The sequence below is a fragment of the Chiloscyllium punctatum genome, chromosome 5, assembly GCF_047496795.1.
Source record: "Chiloscyllium punctatum isolate Juve2018m chromosome 5, sChiPun1.3, whole genome shotgun sequence".
NCBI lineage: Eukaryota > Metazoa > Chordata > Chondrichthyes > Orectolobiformes > Hemiscylliidae > Chiloscyllium > Chiloscyllium punctatum.
This window is the reverse complement of record NC_092743.1, coordinates 141,603,088-141,621,666: the sequence shown is the minus strand read 5'-3', so window position 1 is coordinate 141,621,666 and position 18,579 is coordinate 141,603,088. Positions and strand designations below refer to the sequence as shown.

Sequence of the window (18,579 nt, the reverse complement as noted above, 5' to 3'; positions counted from 1 at the left end):
CCCATGTTTTCCCCTGATTATAGTCTCTTTGTCCCAAGTACATCTGTAAGGAAAGTCTGATTGAACAAAATACATTTAACCATTTCCAAACAAAAACAAAATCAGTTTTAGCACTATTTCTTTTGTAACTGTTAAGTCTGTGACTCTGTGTGTACCCAATATTTGGAAAATGCTAGAAGATATAACAATATAAGGAATCAAAACTGATAGACTTGTAGGTTGCTATAGAAACTTGTATAACTACGATAATCAGTCCCTGGAGTATTACCCAGTGTTAGATGTTCTCCTAAATGAAATAAACATTAGGAATTATTTAGTGATCTGTGATATAGATGAAGGATGTAGGGGATTGCATACATTATCTATCCTTACTATATGTATGTATAAAAAATACAAGGTTCACTAGCCTTTATTTCAAGCAAATGATTTATTTAATGAAATATAATCCAAAGTCACTTTCCATTTATTAGTTTTTCATGTCAAATTTGACATTTAGTTCCTAAATTTACAACATTTACATTTGAAATACATTTTAATGAAAAACACAAAATCTATTCAGATTTTTAACAATATCATTTCAGTGTCTTCTGTTATCAAAGTCAATACTGAATTCTGTTTATACCTCCAGAATTTCATACGACGTGTATTTTTTTAAAAAAAAGATTTATTAAACAATTTGTACAATTTTGTTCATCCTTATTACTATTAGGACAGGGTCAAGATATTTCTATACAAACGGGTATGATGCATAGATTAACAGGGATTTTTGTTCTCTTATTCTTGAATTTTTCTTTAAGTTATCTTGGAACTTGTGATAGATAAAGCTTCATAACATTCTATAACATAGATAATGCAGCTAAAAAAATCATACAGGCTTTGTTAATTTTTGAAAAATCATACAGGCTTTGTTAATTTTTCTAAATGTGCTCGCTTAGACCAATTCACTGAAAACTGCAGACTGGAGGCCAGTTACAGTCATCTGAGCAATCAAACGTCGATAGGGCTGGCTGTCTGGAGAAGTCTGAGCAGCAAGATTGGAAAGGTTCCCCCCCTCCACACCATCTTTCCTGAAGGTCAGCAGAATCAACCATCTGCTGAGATATGCTCTGTCAATTTATTTGAAAGGAAGACTGCCTTACACTGTAGATCTTTGCAAACCATTGTACAGTTATTGTGACAATGTGCTAATAAGAAAAATGGAAAACAACTTATTAGGGATTCCTTCTTAGGGGAAACCTCAAATAAGGAAAGAATGATGATAAATTCCCAAGCAAGGATAACAATGAAATTTTAGCAACCTCTTTTAAAACTGCTAACCACCAAACACTCCACAGAGTCTAATTTAATATTTTCCAACTTTATTTCATTGGTGATAATTCTTCCATTAATCCAAATTAACAAATCAAAACTTAACAGTTTTTCTGCCATATCTCTCTAATGTGCTATTTATGCAGCAATGTATTCTATCCATTAGTATTACCTGAAATGATTGAAAGAACAAAACAAATTGCCCAGTGCACGTTTTGTTTTTGTAAAATGTAAAGTTGAAATACCAGTAATTTTATTCAATGAGACTTTTAATACAATTCTGTTACGCTCAACTGAATTTCACCGACAGAATATAAAGATAGAAACTTGTTTGCTATTTAAAAATGGATGCTGCCTGGTTGTTAACATTCTAATCTGTAGATGTGCTGCCTATTGAGTACAGAGGTTTTTTTTTAAAACTATGAATTATTGAACATCCATATGCTAAAGTGCAAAAATGGGTCCACCAACTCTTTTCATGCTGCATTCCAGATGAGTTAAATAAAAACACCCTGACCATTCTTAGTCAGATTCTTTTCTTTTCCCTTCTGGAAAGGTACCGTCATCTTCCCAAACACAGATGGTGCATTTTTAAACCTCCACTTTAGAAAATAGCCATTTTTCACATCATTAATGTTAAAAATCTGACACTGACCATGGCGGAAATATTCTCCGCATTCGCTCTGACAGCACTGAACACTAAAAGCGCCTAGCTCTCTCTGTTTGAAACCCAAACCACAGATAAATTATTAAGCTTGACTATCAGGTGATGGGACATTTTTGCATCTACTGCAGTGCGTGTCACCACATGCTGTGAAAGGGTAAACAGGCTAGGCCTCCTTGATGAAAATCAACGGTGACATGGATGTCCCTAGTCAAAACTAGTTCCATCTAGATTTAAGCAGCTGCTGACAAGGATTTCTAGAGTGGCCCCTCCCCCATCCCATTGTTAATATGCATCAAAATTGGACTTCTTCATTTGCTGAATCAGAGCTTTCAATCACAAATGCTAATGAGAGAACTGACATTTATAAAATCGACAATAAGTAAAAGACTTGGGGACTAATTCAATTACTAATTTTCTCCAAATTAAATTCCGGAGTATTTGGCAACTTTCTATTCTCTGATTAGCAAAATAAATTCACTTGAATGTTATGCATAACAGGAGTGATAATCAAATCGCTAGGTTTAGGGATTGTCCAAAAAATGTTGGATCAAGGAGTTAGAATTAACTCTTTTATAACTTTGAATGTTGGAAATTTCTACTACCTTCAGTGTGAAAATGACAGGTGCCACTACCTCAATGCAAAGGCAGAGGCTTAACATGTAAAATACATCCTCTTTTTGATACAACAATCTACAGGTCAAAATTGGCATCAGTTGACATAGGTCTTAATCCTCCAATTAATATGTTGTTACCTCTTCAGCCTGAATGTGTGGGTGAGAGCTTACCAAAAGGTGGCTATCATTTTTTGTTGAGGTTCATGGAGGATTTCCCTCTCTAAGACCGAGAAAGTTTCCTTATGTGGTCCTGCCAAGTTCACATCTGTGACTAAATACCACCCCCCTCTGGCACACCACCTGCCCAGGGCTAGCCCAATTCTCTCACTTGCCTTGGATGGAAGTTCTAACCATTGCTGAGATCCTCGGCACCACCACGATATTTGACAGGCCATTGTCTACGCAGTCAAACTGTCCAGAACCATACTGCACACTTTGAGACATCTGCAGACAAGGAGAAAATCATTGTCCTGCTTTGTGGGCAGAGAGCAGGAAATTGTGAAGTGATGCATTTTGGAAGAAGAAAGAGGATAAGGGAGTATTCCATGAATGGCAATATATTAGAAGGCTCAGAGGAACCGAGGAATCTTGGTGTGCTTGTCCACAGATCCCTGAAAGTAACAGGACAGGGTAGTTAGGAAGGCATATGGAATGTTTGCCTTTATCAGTCATGGCATAGATTATAAGAGCAGGGTGTTATGCTGGAGCTGTACAAGATGTTGGTTCAGCCATAGAATCAGAGAGTCATAGAGATGTACAGCATGGAAACAGACCCTTTGGTCCAACTAGTCCACGCTGACCAGATACCCTCAACTAATCTAGTCCTGTTTGTCAGCATTTAGCCCATATCCCTCTAAACCTTCCTATTTATGTATCCATTCAGATGCCTTTTAAATGTTGTAATTGTACCAGCCTCTACCAACTCCTCTGGCAGCTCATTCCATACACACCACCATCTGTGTGAAAAAGTTGGCCTTTAGGTCCCTTTTAAATTTTTCCACTCTCATCCTAAACTATACCCTCTAGTTCTGGACTCCCCTCCCCACCTCCCCCCCTGCCCCCCACCCCAGGGAAAATACCTTGTCTTTTATACTATCCATGTCTCTTACCACTCAGCCTCTGACACTCCAGGGAAAGCAGCCCCATCTGATTCAACCTCTCCCTCCAGCTCAAATCATCCAACCCTGGCAACATCCTTGTAAATCTTTTCTGAACCTTTTCAAGCTTCACAACATCCTTTGGATAGGAGGGAAACCAGAATTGCACGCAATATTCCAAAAGTGGTCTAACCAATGTCCTGTACAGCTGCAATGTGACCTCCCAATTCTTGCACTCAATGTACTGACCAATAAAGGAAAGCATACCAAACACCGCCTTCTCTATGCTGGAGTACTGTGCGCAGTTCTGGTCCCCACACTATAGGAAGGATGTGAGTGCACTGGAGAGAATGCAGAGGATTTTCACCAGGATGTTGCCTTAGATGGTGCAGGTGTGGGACTGATATAACACAATGGGGTAAAAACAATGACTGCAGATGCTGGAAACCAGATTCTAGATTCGTGGTGCTAGAAGAGCACAGCAGTTCAGGCAGCATCCAAGGAGCAGCAAAATCGACGTTTCGGGCAAAAGCTCTTCATCAGGAATGGCTTTTGCCCGAAACGTCGATTTCGCTGCTCCTTGGATGATACAACACAATGCCATACAGCAACATATCCAGCCCCTTGACTTCTGACAGCAATGACCAATGCCTGGCTTTGTGTCTGTGATAAAGGGAAAGGCAAGGCAGAAGTACTCTCAACCTATTTGCTCCAGCTGAGGGGGCAAAGAGGCAAAATGAAAGGCAAAGCAGAGATGTTGTGAGCGTCCAACCAAGCTCAAAGAGAGTGATCACCCAGAGCGCAATTGAGCACTCTGGCCAGGTCCATGAGATTGGGATGTGTCTCTCTGCACAAGTGTCCTTGCAGTACCATTGAAATGACAGGAGGCGCTGTGCTCCAAAGTGCAGCACAAAAGTGCAGAACTGTACTGCAAATAGACTGGAGATGTGTCATAATGATGTAGCGATGCTGACACATGTCAGATAACCAGGTCTGTGGAAGTGGGATGCATCAGGTCACTACCCAGTGGAAGGTGCCCCGAGACACTGGTGCCAGATCCCCAGGGTAGAGGTCTGAAGGAGCAAGTCGTGAACGTGAATCACCACTGACCTGCTCTGACTTTCACATCAAGAACTTTCAATGTCTGGTTTCTATCAGGAGGCTGGGGGAATGGACAACAACATATTAATGAAGTAAGGAGATGAAGTAAGGAGTGAGATTCAATGATAAACAAATGCAAGTAAACCTGTCACCACTCACTGGTGGGAATCCATTGTGGAAATGTAACACTTAGTTGGAAAATTAGACATTTTGCTTTCAGTAAGAAGATCCTGGCTGGATATCTCACTCAATTTACCCCAACCTCCTTATGTTACGCCTTACACAAGATACACACAGGAAATTGAGTGCCACCATTCACAGAGCCATAATAATAATTACAGATTTTATAAAAGTATGCAAATCTTTAGACCCAGGTTAGCAGAAAGCCTGGAATAGGCCAGGTGTTTGTACAGGATTACTTTTTCTAAAAATTAAAAAGATTAGTGGGTAGGGTTTAGAATTGCTTGCAAATGGGATGGGATTAGACTAGATACAGTGTGGAAACAGGCTCTTTGGCTCAACAAGTCCACACTGACTCTCCAAAGAGCAATCCACCCAGACCCATTCCCCTACATTTAACACTTCGGGCAATTTAGCATGGCCAATTCACTTAACCTGCACATCTTTGAACTGTGGGAGGAAACCAGAGCAAACATGGGGAGAATATGCAAACTCCACACAGACAGTTGCCTGAGGTGGGAATTGAACCCAGGTCTCTGGGGCTGTGAGGCAGCAGTGCTAACCACTGTGCCACCCACAGATGAGTCGGACTGAAGGGTCTGCTTCTGTGTTGTACGGCTCTATGACTCTATCTCAGAATCCACAATCCATTGGTATCAGTTGCTGAAAATGTGTTGCTGGAGGTCGATTCTCCTGTTCCTTGGATGCTGCCTGACCTGCTGCGCTTTTCCAGCAACACATTTTCAGCTCTGATCTCCAGCATCTGCAGTCCTCACTTCCTCCTCATTGGTATCAGTTGAACAGGTACTGCCATCCAATATTTGCCAACCCCCAGGATCCTCCTGGCACCGCTCTGACCCACTTGTAGGATACTTACAAAGCACAGAGCTGCATTGCAGGACACACCAGCCACGAGGAGTGAAAAGCTGCTGTGAGAACACTGTGTGTGTGGCACAGACAGGCACCAGTAGCCAAAACAGGCTGGACCTCAGGGCTGCTTGCTCACCCATGTAGTGCCCAATAGGATTCACAACATTCCTGCCTTGCCTCATTTGACCTTACGATGCCCATTGGTGCAGTCAGATAACCTGGCAGAGCTTGCCTTGGGGGCGTCAGTGTACCTAGCCTCATCAGGAAGTAGAGAAGTCAACATTTCAGATGTAACCCTTCCCCAAAACTTTGAATTCGCTGCCTCCTGATGCTGCCTGGCTTGCTGTGTTCATCCAGCCTCCTGCTTGTCTACCTTGGATTCCAATACTTGCATGTTTTTTTTTGTTTCTAACTGGGTCAGTTTTCCCAGCAGCCCTCAGTCTCTCAGTCCCATCCCAGAGCTTTGTGCCAGCAGCTTACATGGCAAACTCACACAGCCTGTGAAGCAAACAGGTCTCACTATCTTGCAGGGAGTGCTCCTCACCAATGTCTACAGAGATACTCATCAGTCAGGGAGTCCCGGCACAGCAAGTCAATGGCAGCCTCCAACACCAATCCATGGGGATTGTCCACAGTCAGTCAGCCAGTTGGGGCATTCCTGGTTGAGGGACCTAGACCTCTGAGATATGTGGTACGGTTTATGGATCAGTCCTGCCCCACCATCATGGGAAGCTGTTCACTGGGATTAGGGGCTGCAGGGTGGGGAGAGTGGGGGTGAAGAAGAGGACGGACTGCAATTGTGAAGTGGGCAACTGTATTCGTAGGGGATGGGGATATGGTAAAGCCTGGATGGGAAGTGGGTAATGTGGGAGGGGAGGTATATGACTAGCCACTTGTCAGCCCAAGCCTGGATATTGTCCAGATCTGTTACATTTGAAGATGAACTGCTTCAGTATCTGAAGAGTCAGGAACAGTGCTCATTAGGCAGTGAAGCCCTCAAATGGATTTGGTTGGGCAAGTCTTAGCATGACCCTAAAATACTGAGGGCCTTCTTGTTTGGCATAAATTTCCAAGGTGGGTGGGGAGGGGGCGAAGTAGGGTATGGGAAGTGAAGGGCTGGGCAGTGTCTGGACGTTTCTGGGGGGCCTCTGGCTGGATGGCCCCTGACATCATCCTGCCTCCAGAGGACCCCAGAGGTTGCACTAAGCTTTCCTGCCCACTGCAGCCAAGCTGTCAGTCCTGGGGCCCGGTGTCAGGACAATGGAGTGAAGGTGCGAGTATGTGGCCAGCACACACTGAGGGCACTGAGCCTGGTTCTCCATGGAAGCCACCAACCCGTCCATGAAGGCAGCCGTATGATTGCGTGACAGCCAGTGCCACGGGTCCCTTTCCTGCCTGAGTCTGGTCTCTGGGTAGTCCTCCTTGGCTGGCCACACACTGAGCTGCTCGCCAGTTAATGGTCCCAGACTTAGAGTCATAGAGCCATAGAGATGTACAGCATGGAAACAGATCCTTTGGTCCAACCCGTCCATGCCAACCAGAAATCCCAACCCAATCTAGTCCCACCTGCCAGCACCCAGAGCATATCCCTCCAAACTCTTCCTATTCATAAACCCATCCAAATGCATCTTAAATGTTGCAATTGTACCAGCCTCCACCACTTCCTCTGGCAGCTCATTCCACACACGTACCACCCTCTGTGTGAAAAGGTTCCCCCTTAGGTCTCTTTTGTATCTTTCCCCTCTCACCCTAAACCTATGCCCTCTAGTTCTGGACTCCCCAACTCTAGGGAAAAGACTTTGTCTATTTATCCTATCCATGCCCCTCATAATTTTGTAAACCTCTATAAGATCACTCCTCAGCCTCCGACGCTCCAGGGAAAACAGCCCCAACCTGTTCAGCCTCTCCCTGTAGCTCAGATCCTCCAACCCTGGCAACATCCTTGTAAATCTTTTCTGAACCCTTTCAAGTTTCTCAAGATCCTTCTGATAGGAAGGAGACCAAAATTGCACGCAATATTCCAACAGTGGCCTAACCAATGCTCTGTACAGCCGCTACATGACCTCCCAACTCCTGTACTCAATACTCTGACCAATAAAGGAAAGCATATCAAACGCCTTCTTCACTATCCTATTTACTTGCGATTCCACTTTCAAGGAGCTATGAACCTGTACTCCAAGGTCTCTTTGTTCAGCAACACTCTTCCTGAACATGAGGGTTCCACCACATGAGGGCTCACTGTCTGAGCTTGTGGGAGGTACAGGAAGCAGCATTACTGCTACTCCCTCGACCTCAGTGATGAGGGAGGTGGCTCAGGCAGTGAACTGGGGGACAAGCTATTGGCAGCTGCAAGGCACAAGAGAGACAAGGTGTCTCAGCCCGTGGTTAGCTGTGGAAAGCAATGTTAGACAGGGACAATGGGGTCAGTGTACGGGTTGCAATGGAATGAAAAGTGGGACTTACTCAGCTGGTGTAACATGGATATCTTGACACCTCTGTAGACGGGGTCGCTATCTTCTCCAGGGAAGGGCAGCATTCTCCCCTCATACGCCTGATGCCTAACAGCCTTGCACCCATCCTGGCTCTCTCCACCCTGTTGTGGGCTGTTTTCTCCTGGAACAAAAGAAAGAGAGGGAGTGAACAAGACTAAGGTGGGTGGGGTAGCTGAGTTGAATGCTGTGTGAGGTACCCCGAGTGAGCGAGGAGTCAGTGCGGGGGTCAGTGATGTGAGAGGTTGGGGCAGGAGGTGTGAGAATGAGTGAGGGAAGGAAGATGTTGCAGGTCTCAGTGAGAGTGGGTAGAGTGTGAGCTGTGGTGGGAGGTGGGTGCAGTAGCAGGGGTAGAGTGAGTGTGAGGTTGCAGAGTGAAGACTGTAGCTAAGAGGAGAAGATCACTGACCTTCTTGCAATGCTGCTGGCCATTTCTCTGAACTGTGAGGACCACATTGACTCTGGTAGTGACCTCAGACTGGGTAAAGAGTGTCCTTCCTGTGCATCATCCCCTTTACAAGGACTTTCAGGTCCTTGTTGGATAGTCGCGGTGTCATCTACCCCAACACCAACACAATGAGACTCTGTCCATCATTGAACTGGGCAGCATCAGAGTGTCAGGTTGGTCACAATGGCCTTTAAAAGATGGGGGTCTTTCACCTGATTTCCAGTGAGTAATGAGTTCTTCCTGGAACAGTGAGTGATTGAATGGGGTTAGAATCAGACAAGAGGGGTGTTATGTTCTCGGGGTGGGTAGTTAACAAGGGTGAGTTTGGTAAAAGACAACGAGAGAGCTCAGAGAGCTTCGTAGTGAGAAACCCTCCATGAAACTCAATGACACTGATGCTTAGCCAAAAATTACACACGGTTCCTATTTTCTTGACAAATATTGGTCAACTAATATTTCAACGATATCTGCACAACTCCCTGATACACTGCCATTGCTATCAGCGATTGGACCAAATCATAGAATCCCGACAGTGCAAAAAGAGACCATTCAGCCCATCGAGTCTGCACTGACCCTCCAAAGAGCCAGAAACCTCCTCCCCCACCCCTATCCCTGTAACCCTATGGCTAACCCACTTAGCCTGCACAAGCCTGGACACTATGGGGAAATCTAGGTGAAAGTGGGTACTGCAGATGCTGGAGATTAGAGTCAAGATTAGAGTGGTGCTGGAAAAGCACAGCAGGTCAGGCATTGTCCGAGGAGCAGGAAAATCGACGCTTCGGGCAAAAGCCCTTCATCAGGAAGGCTCCATAATGGCCAACCTACCTAAACTAACCAGCTGAAAAGAACAAAGCTGGTGATTCTCACAATTACCGCAGTTATAAGCCCAATTCAAAGCCATTTCAAGTTGCTGTTGATGCCTTTTTTTTCATGGGGAGGCAGCTCTCCTCTCCCTGGAAGTGTTGCTGGTTTCATTGAGGGACCCTCTCGGAATCAGCCCCTGGGTACTATTGGACAAAGGGGTATGATAGCCCAAGGAGGAACCATGGGTTTTGTCACAGCAACAAACATCTGCCCAGAGAGTCTTCCCCTCCATTTCAGTTCCTTGATTTTCCGCACATTATTTTCAAAGATACTTGGCTCACCCTTGAGGCATCTTGGCTGCCTCAGCTGAAAGCATCTCTCCCGATTCGTCTGGAGTCATTTCAAATCTCCAGGCCCTCTGACTGGGCCTGGAGCATCAGGAGTTCACCCACATGTCCCAAGTTAGCTGTCCGCCAATTGGCCAACAATCTGTGGTATAGCTGCGAAGGTGATCCTACCAATGGCAAGTGCAGGATGGACATCAGAGTGCTGATGCCTGTGCTCAATTCCAGGTCACAATCATTTAACCAGAATGTTCTGACACAATTGGCGATCACCCAACTGAGGGGATTCAAATAGCTTTACCCATGCTCAGATTCCTGGACAATCAAAACATGTCGCTGCTCAAAAACAATGAGAGGTTTGACCTGAGCGAAATGCTACTGTGTACAGTGAGTTAAAAAATCCACAGGTACATGGGAACACCACATCCTCCAAGTTCCCCTCCAAGCCACACACCATCCTGACTTGGAAATATATCACCGTCCCTTCAGTGTTGCGGGGTCAAAATCATGGAAGTCCCTCCCTAATGGCATTGTGGGTTAATCCCTAGCAGGTGGACTGCAACAGTTCAAGAAGGCAGGGTGCAAGTGGGTACTGCAGATGCTGGAGATCAGAGTTAAGATGACAGTGGTGCTGGAACAGCACAGCAGGTCAGGCAGCATCCGAGGAGCAGGAATATTGATGTTTTGGGCAAAAGCCCTTCATCAGGAATGAGTTCAAGAAGGCAGCTCACTCCCACCTTCTCAAAGGGCAGCTAGTAAAACTAGTGATGCTCACATCCCATAAGTGAATAAACAAGCATTCCTTTCACCCATTTGCAGAATCTGGCACAATACTGAGATGCTGTGGGACGGAAAGGAGTAAAGAAATCTTTTGAAGGCACTTTAGCGGCATCTGACCAGTTGTAAGGTGGTCAATTTGCATTAGTGTTGTTGGTTTTGCAATCCATCCATTCCTTTGAGTTTCTGGGCAGCTGCAAACAGAGCTGTGCAAGTGTGATATCTAATTTTACATTCACTCTGGGTGTACCACGTATCAGTATCTGTGCTGAGCGGCTGCAGAAGAATCTGGAAGCAAGAGGTACAAAGTTCTACAAGGCAATGGGTTCTGCTAGCACCAATGCCCCTCCTGGTCAAAAACCCTATTGTAACCTTTCACCTTTGTGAAAATAAAACCACTCATTGTTGTTTCAAGTGAAATGGGAACAGCGGCATCATAGTGTCTCAAGTATTTGACAGAATGACTGAAATCAGGGATGCAGCTGACTCTTTATATCATTATACAGAGAGACCCCATTAATAACAATAGAGCCATAAAAGCTCACCAACAATCAGATCTAATGACTGTTTCAATAGAAAGTTCATTTGCAGAATTAGCAGTTACTAAAGATGGTACAAAATGGAGCTGAGGCAGATAGCCTTGTTTACTTTTAAATATTCAAAATTATTTCAACAAAATCAAAAGGGATCAGTCAGCACATTGAACAGCACGTCTTTACCAACAATAATTATTGTCTGTACTTAAAAAGGCAAAAATGGAAAATGGCATTCTGATTATGATGCCCTTCTACCATAAATGCAAAAGCTAACAATGTGGAAAGAGAGACACCAGTTAAGCTGTTTTATTTTACACTGCTGGTAAGCTATGGAAATTGCTACCAACAGTCTTGCAATGCTAATGCAGTTTTTTGCATCTTCCTGATCAGATTAAAAGTTAAATGTTTTGTACACAACCTCTTGATTTGAATGTTTATGTATTTACATATATAATATAGTTTGTGAATGTTTATTGGGAGAAACTGATGAGTTGGTTGATACATCAGTTTCTCATTTTCTGGAATATTTTATTTATTCATTGTTTTGTGATTTGCAATTGGTTCTTTTTTATTTAGAGGAAGCAATAAACAGTAGACAATCAAGTGAGGATGATATAAGCGAGTTTACAGAATGGACTGTGTACTGAAATCATTTTGAAATCTATTGTCCAAAATTTGTCAGAGACAAATACTTGCGTTTTACAGGGAAGAAGACAGAAACACCCTGAATATTTCATCACTCATTATTGCTGTATGTAAGTATTATTCAAATAGAAAAAGACTGACATTCAGCTCAAAATGGTAAAAACAATGGCTTTATTCCTGATGAAGGGCTTTTGCCCGAAACGCCGATTTTACTGCTCCTTGGATGCTGCCTGAACTGCTGTGCTCTTCCAACACCACTAATCCAGTATTCAGCTCAAAATGTCAATCTATTGACAGGTATATATCAATTCATACACAGCAGAACAAACTAAAAACCAACTCAACATAATCAATCAAGCTAGCAAATAAATACTTCAGAAATAAAATCAGAATGTCTGATCCAAATTAAAACGAAGTTAAGATAATTAACACAGAATATAGAATGGAGTTTTTATGGATGCAACAAAGATCCAAATAGGTGTACTGAAAATTTTCAAATATACCTGCAGGGCTTGGAAATGACACAAGCTCCCATTCTACAGCACACTAGCTCAGTAACTTGATATCAGTGCATGTTGGTAAATATGTAATATAATTTCCCACCGAATTTCTCTTTGTGGCTCAATGTCTAAAAAACATTGCAATAAAAAAATGACCTTGATCGTTGCTGGTATGGACGAAAGCTGAGGCATAGATAAAGACTCCAAAAATATAAGGGGAATTCTAGGAAGAATTAGGCATTAGTCTAATCACTTTAAATCATTTTTCAAAATAAACCATTCTAACGATTTTGCTATTTTTATCACTCATTTGGTGCCCAGGAAAATACAACTTAAATGACTGATGCTTAAGATGAACAATGATGTAAATCACTGTGCTATTCTACGTTTGTTTAGTTTGGAATTTCAATAGTTAGTGATAAGAGTAAATACATTGCTGTTTGTTTATCACTTCACAGCATCATTTTAATTCTAATAGTGGTTTCAACCATGTTTATTAACTGACTACAATAATGGGAAATCCTGCAGCAAGTAATTAAGTCTCAAGAAGCAAATCTGCTTACTTTGAAATGCAATAGATAATCAAAATGCAGTTGCTCAAGTGTAAAATGCAGAATTTAATGATCCTATGTAATACAGATTATGGCCTTCATTCTAAAAACTAGTAATGCAGAAGAACAAAGCTGTGGTCCACACTGTTAGCTTTTGCATTCAAATAATGCATGGAGACCCCTTTTCAGCAGCAGTCCAGTAATTCCCGAATATTGGTTGCTCCACATAACCAGACATTGTATTTGTTTATCAATGATATTTTAATAAGTAATTCTTCATAATATACTCTTTAAACACAGATTTGCTTTGCTCTAAAATGAAATAAAGGAGTTTAAAAGCCAAAATGATTGTGATGCTACATTACAGAGATCAACCGAAGAAGCTTCACTTGATAAAAACGCCGACCTGAGTACAAGGTTATATTATGTTGACAAGTTATGTTGTCAAACATGAATATGTGCTAAGAGTGACTATCCATGTGAGAATGTATACTTCTAAAGAGAAGACATGGGGTAAGAGAATTATTTTGAGAAAATTATACAGAAGCAAATGTCAAATGAAACATTAGTTCATCCATTTGAAGAATGATATGGATTAATTTTTTCCACTGAAATGAAATCAATTTCTAAAACTACAATATCTTTTCCATTGAACATTTTTAAGCCCAATGGAAAATAGCCCAAGAACAACTGCATCTGCTTGTATTGATGAGCCTTGCATTCTCCAGCCTGGAGATAACACCCTACTTTAACAATGCTGAAACCGAATAGCCATCATCTTTTATTCAGTGACTATAAAGGTGGAGAAGCTGAAAGAGAGGGTTTAGATTGCATTATTGGTCATTTAACACTTCAAGAACTCTACTTCACTATTGAAAGTCAAAATAGAAAGGTGTTTTACAATTTTGTTTTTATTTAAGTTCTGCTCTGTGCGCTTTTACAATGTTACTTTGGAACATTAGCTGTGCATAATTAAAGAAGATTTGCACTCTGTGTTTACTTAAATTAATATATATTATATAATCTCCTCAATACACAAGGAACTTTGAAATTTGGTTGGCCACGAAGCAAGTTGGTGGGACTGAATGCTCTTTAAAGAAGCAGCTGCGCCAAACTTTTAAAAAAGACTGGTAATACATAGTTACTAAACTAAAGATACAGGGAACAAAATTGGTTGGTAAATTTTCTGATAGACTCACTAAATTATCAATGTCAATCTAGAAAGAATTTCCACTTCCGGTTCTTACAAAAAATGCACAGTTTTAATATAATCACATTCCTTCTGCTAATTTTCCAAACATTTTGTTGATTAAAAGCATGACGATATCAAATTTGTACATTAAAAATTGCATATGGATTTTCAAAACCTAGAAATCTCTTGCTTTTGTTATAATTTTGAATATATTCAATAGGCAAACTAATTCCCGTAACCAATTAAAAAGATACTTGTGATCGGTGGCAAATTTTCAGAGATTGTTTTACCAAATGTCATTAAAAATAATGGAGAGAGTGAATTGCCTCTTTGTTTTTGCTGTTTGAAATGTTGTTTTATAATGTTTGCCTCACTCCAAGGCACTTGTCCAAGTAATTATTTGTGACTTGACAAAGCAGCACTTGTGTTTTATTGCTGGTTGTGCTGAACTTATCTGGCAAGGCTCTGTTCCTTTCAATAGAATGCCATGCTGAAGGGCACAGTTACTTGAGAACAGTAAATTGATGGCCTGTTGTACCATTGCTAATGTAACCAGTGATGAAGAACAAACATTTTCAGAGACGTTGGTACGCTTTCAAACGAAATAACATAGAAAAAGAAACAGCAACTACAGAAGAAAATTTGAAAGGAGAACTAGTGATAATGTACTGGACAAGAATTATGCAAAAACAAAGATATGGAGATTTTAAAAAAATTTCATAGGATTACTACTGTACTTGTTTACAAGATATTAACACGCATCCTTCTTGTGTACTGTCATCATGATCATTACAGAAATACTGTAGAAATTTTATTAAATTCAGGATGAATTTATTAAAGTGAAATTTTCCAGTGCTGAGGTTTGGCAGGCGTGATCGTAAGAATGTTTTTCATTTATTTACAAATCATATTACAAAGCTGAGGAAGTGCCAAATATGTAATATCACTAAAGCAAACAAAATTATCTCATTGTAATTCCCACAAATAACATGAAGTTATTGTACATCAGGCACACAAAAACATTTCATTTTTACTGTGTCTTGCCATAACATAACTACTGTTCTGTTGAATTAACATTTTTTTAAAGAACTTCCCAAGCTAAAGAACATTTTACAATGTTTGCAATTTTAAATGAAGCAACACATTTTATGAACACTGGTTTCTGATTGCAGTTACTTTGTGCAAAATGTCAGATTTGGAAACTTAAAATTTATATTTATTTATCTGATTATTACAGTTGTTAGGCATAGCAAGTCTAAAGTTGTTTCTCTCTGAATAAGAAATCATTAACCTGGTTGGATTCTCTTTGGTATAGGACCTCAAAGTCCAGAAGCACAAATAGCTTTCTCAGTTTATGTTCACATCTGTATGATAGTGTTTCACTGCATACAGCCCCATCCCCCAAAGCACTGCAGTTCATTGATTTGCAGCGCATTGTCATTCTGTAGACTTTTATATACCAGTAAAAATAACTTTACAAATGGAGAAAATAATAAAGCATATAAAATATATTCTAAAACACCTGCATACAAGCCTAATATGACAGAGATGCAGACATTATATTATTTTGATCATGTTGCATAGCTGGTATATTTTTGCAATTAGTGTCACAAATGTTGTACATGAACAGCAACGATTATAGTAAAGAGCATCTTGAGCTAATACTGATTTTAACAAGTTTGCTGCTTTCATTTAATTTTTTAATGATAATTAAATTTGTATTTTATTGACAGCAGGATTTGAAATGTAGCTTTTCAATCCTGGCTGATAAGGGCTAAAAATAAACCAAGCATTTTCCCATTAATTACATTCTCTGAACATAGCTAACGTGAATCATCTTCTTAATTTTTGGAAATAATGCAATTCATCAATTGACATAGAAGATAAATGTTATTTTTTTAATGGAGTAACTTAGGTAAAACCACTTTTAATTTTCTTTAATAGTTTCTGTGCTACTCGATAAACAACTTGTTTCTGGCCCAATGCTATCTAAACAAAAGCAACTTCCAAAGCAGTTTCATTTAGAAAAAAACACCCTTTTAATCAGGTTACTTTTGGCTAACTTCCCAAAAGCAGACTGAAGTGCAGTGCTTGTTGTTTTCAACAGCTTACACTAAGCCTGCACCATGGAAATAATCTACTTTTAAACCCTGAAAAACAAATCAACTGTGTTAAGGACATAAGTCCCTGCCATTATACAGTGATTAGGATGAACATTTTTGTACACTCGCCTGTTATCCAGTTAGATTTATAACAGATGGGAGAATGGTGGAAAAGACGTAACATGGGTTCAGCAACAAATCTTTCATTAGTTTAACAAAAAGCTGATTACATTGTTAATTGTTCAATGCATTCTTTTGTGTTTCTGAATATTACAGATACTTAAAAAACTCTGTATTATTGAATGGAATGAAGTATCTGGAGTAATTGTTTTATTCATACATGTACACAGACTTGATTATTCCCATCTATGCCATTAAACATAATTTTAGGATTACAACCCCTCCTTCTAAATTATTTTTTAATGAATGAGTAAAATAAAAATCAAATTATGTTGTTCAATTCTCAGTGTAAGTATTATATGAAAAATGTATAACGTGTACATCATTTTCTGAACTTCAGCAATACTGTTTTTCAAGTTTAGAATTACAGTATAATGGGAAAAACTGACAACATTCTACTTAAATGCAGCCTTTTAACTGGCAGTATAACTCAATCTTTTTCAAGAGTAAGCTGATAAAATATTTAAATGTCTTCTGTTTTCATGTCTTACACTTCCTTGAGAGGATGTACTTTTTAACATATATATTTGGTTTTCGATGATTGCTAACTGTACTGCACAGAGCTACTCCAAAACATTGTACACTAATAATTTCAGACTCATTTGCACATATAGGCAGCTTTAATTAAAAAGAAGACAAGAGGAAAATGAGGGAAAAATGAATTTTGTATAAACTTAGCTGGCAACCACAGTGGACCAGTTTAAGGTGGATGCTCTTGAATGGTAAAGGATTGTGAACTGTAATATGTCCAGACCATATTATAGCCACCATGTCCTATCCTGCCTTAGGATTATTATTGGGCAGACTATTTGGATTTAAAGATTTATTGCTCATGTGCTTAGTGCATAATCTAAAGGCAAGAAATGTCATGTTTACATTTTTTTTCAAGTTTCTCTTAAAGTACTCCACTCATACTAAATTGTTGAAATTGTATGTACATTTTCTGTTGCTATAATTATTCTTTTTATGATCTGTAATTGATTTTGTCACATATTGCTACAAATAATATATCACTGATTGCAGATGTCAGTTTCAGAAATGATGAAATGCATTGAACCAGGAGCTTTGTCTTTATACAACTAAAAATATATTGTAATGTGTTCAAAACATATTATATAACTCATGACATAGTTTTGAATGAAACAAAAAGATGTGATTGGAATGAGTATCTTACAGGATCTTAGATAAGTAAGTCAGGAAAAGAATATGTTATCTTTTTCAATCTGATTACTATTAATTAAAAGTGACACCAAGCTTTCTTTTAAAACGCTCTGAGCCAGTTCAGCATAATATGCTGACAATGAGTAACATATCTTCAAAAGGCTATGGATGGTCTTTATTGCAGTACTAAGTAAATGATTCAAAATAACTGTTATGTTTCCTATCCAAAAGGTAAAATCTGATTTTTATAAATCATGTAGCACAAAGATACTATTCCTATATGAATAACCTATTTTTAATTTTAAAAATCCTACTATCTCCATCACAAACAGAGGGAGTAATCAAGAGCTTCTCCATTTTGCAGTTGTAAAAAAAAAATCAGTCTAGAAAATGAGACAAAATGGAGGAAAGGGATACAATGGACCAGAAGCAGATACCAATAGATGGAAGGTGATGACGGATGCAGGGATTGGGGGATGGGGAAGGGTGGTGGGGGGAGGTGGATTACTGAATTGATGTAGCAGGAGGTAATCAGAAGAGAAGCCGTACAACTAGTTAGCAAAGGTAAAATCCATTTTTGAATAATTGATCTCCTGACTACTGCTATCAAATACTTGTGCATGCACATACCGATACCAAAAGTAATGTTTGAGGACTGAAGAAAATCATAAGGAAAAGGAAATAATTTTGTGAGCTATGTTAAAACAGTCAAAGAAAGTCAAAGCACATGTCCGCAGTTGGTAACTAAAAGAATTATTCTGAATAGTGGAAGTTCGGTTTTGAGAATGCCCTATGTTAGCACAATATCCACAGAAGGCAGCAAATTGTTTAATTTTTGAAAAATCAAGAGTACAAGATATTACGTACAGAGTGTTTCTACCACACATATTGGCTGTAGAGAAATGTTGTTACATTCAATAGTTCAGAAGCAGCAGAAAAGCTGGTTGGAATCAAACATATACAAGAGAACAGCTATACCATAACCGATTATTTAAGTCATGCAGCTGGAGCTT

The 18,579-nt window shown here is 40.0% G+C and overlaps 1 long non-coding RNA gene across 2 annotated transcripts in view; it reads right to left on the bottom strand.

Annotated features, from left to right (window-relative positions):
- Nucleotides 1-504: 504 nt before the first annotated feature.
- Nucleotides 505-18,579, bottom strand: part of LOC140477504 (uncharacterized) — a 132,115-nt gene continuing 114,040 nt past the window's right edge. For both annotated transcript variants that reach the window (XR_011960754.1, XR_011960753.1), the window contains exons 2-3: nucleotides 8,301-8,450; nucleotides 505-3,200 (exon numbers count right to left, since the gene is read on the bottom strand). This is a non-coding gene — a long non-coding RNA (uncharacterized lncRNA). The remainder of the gene's footprint in view (nucleotides 3,201-8,300; nucleotides 8,451-18,579) is intronic.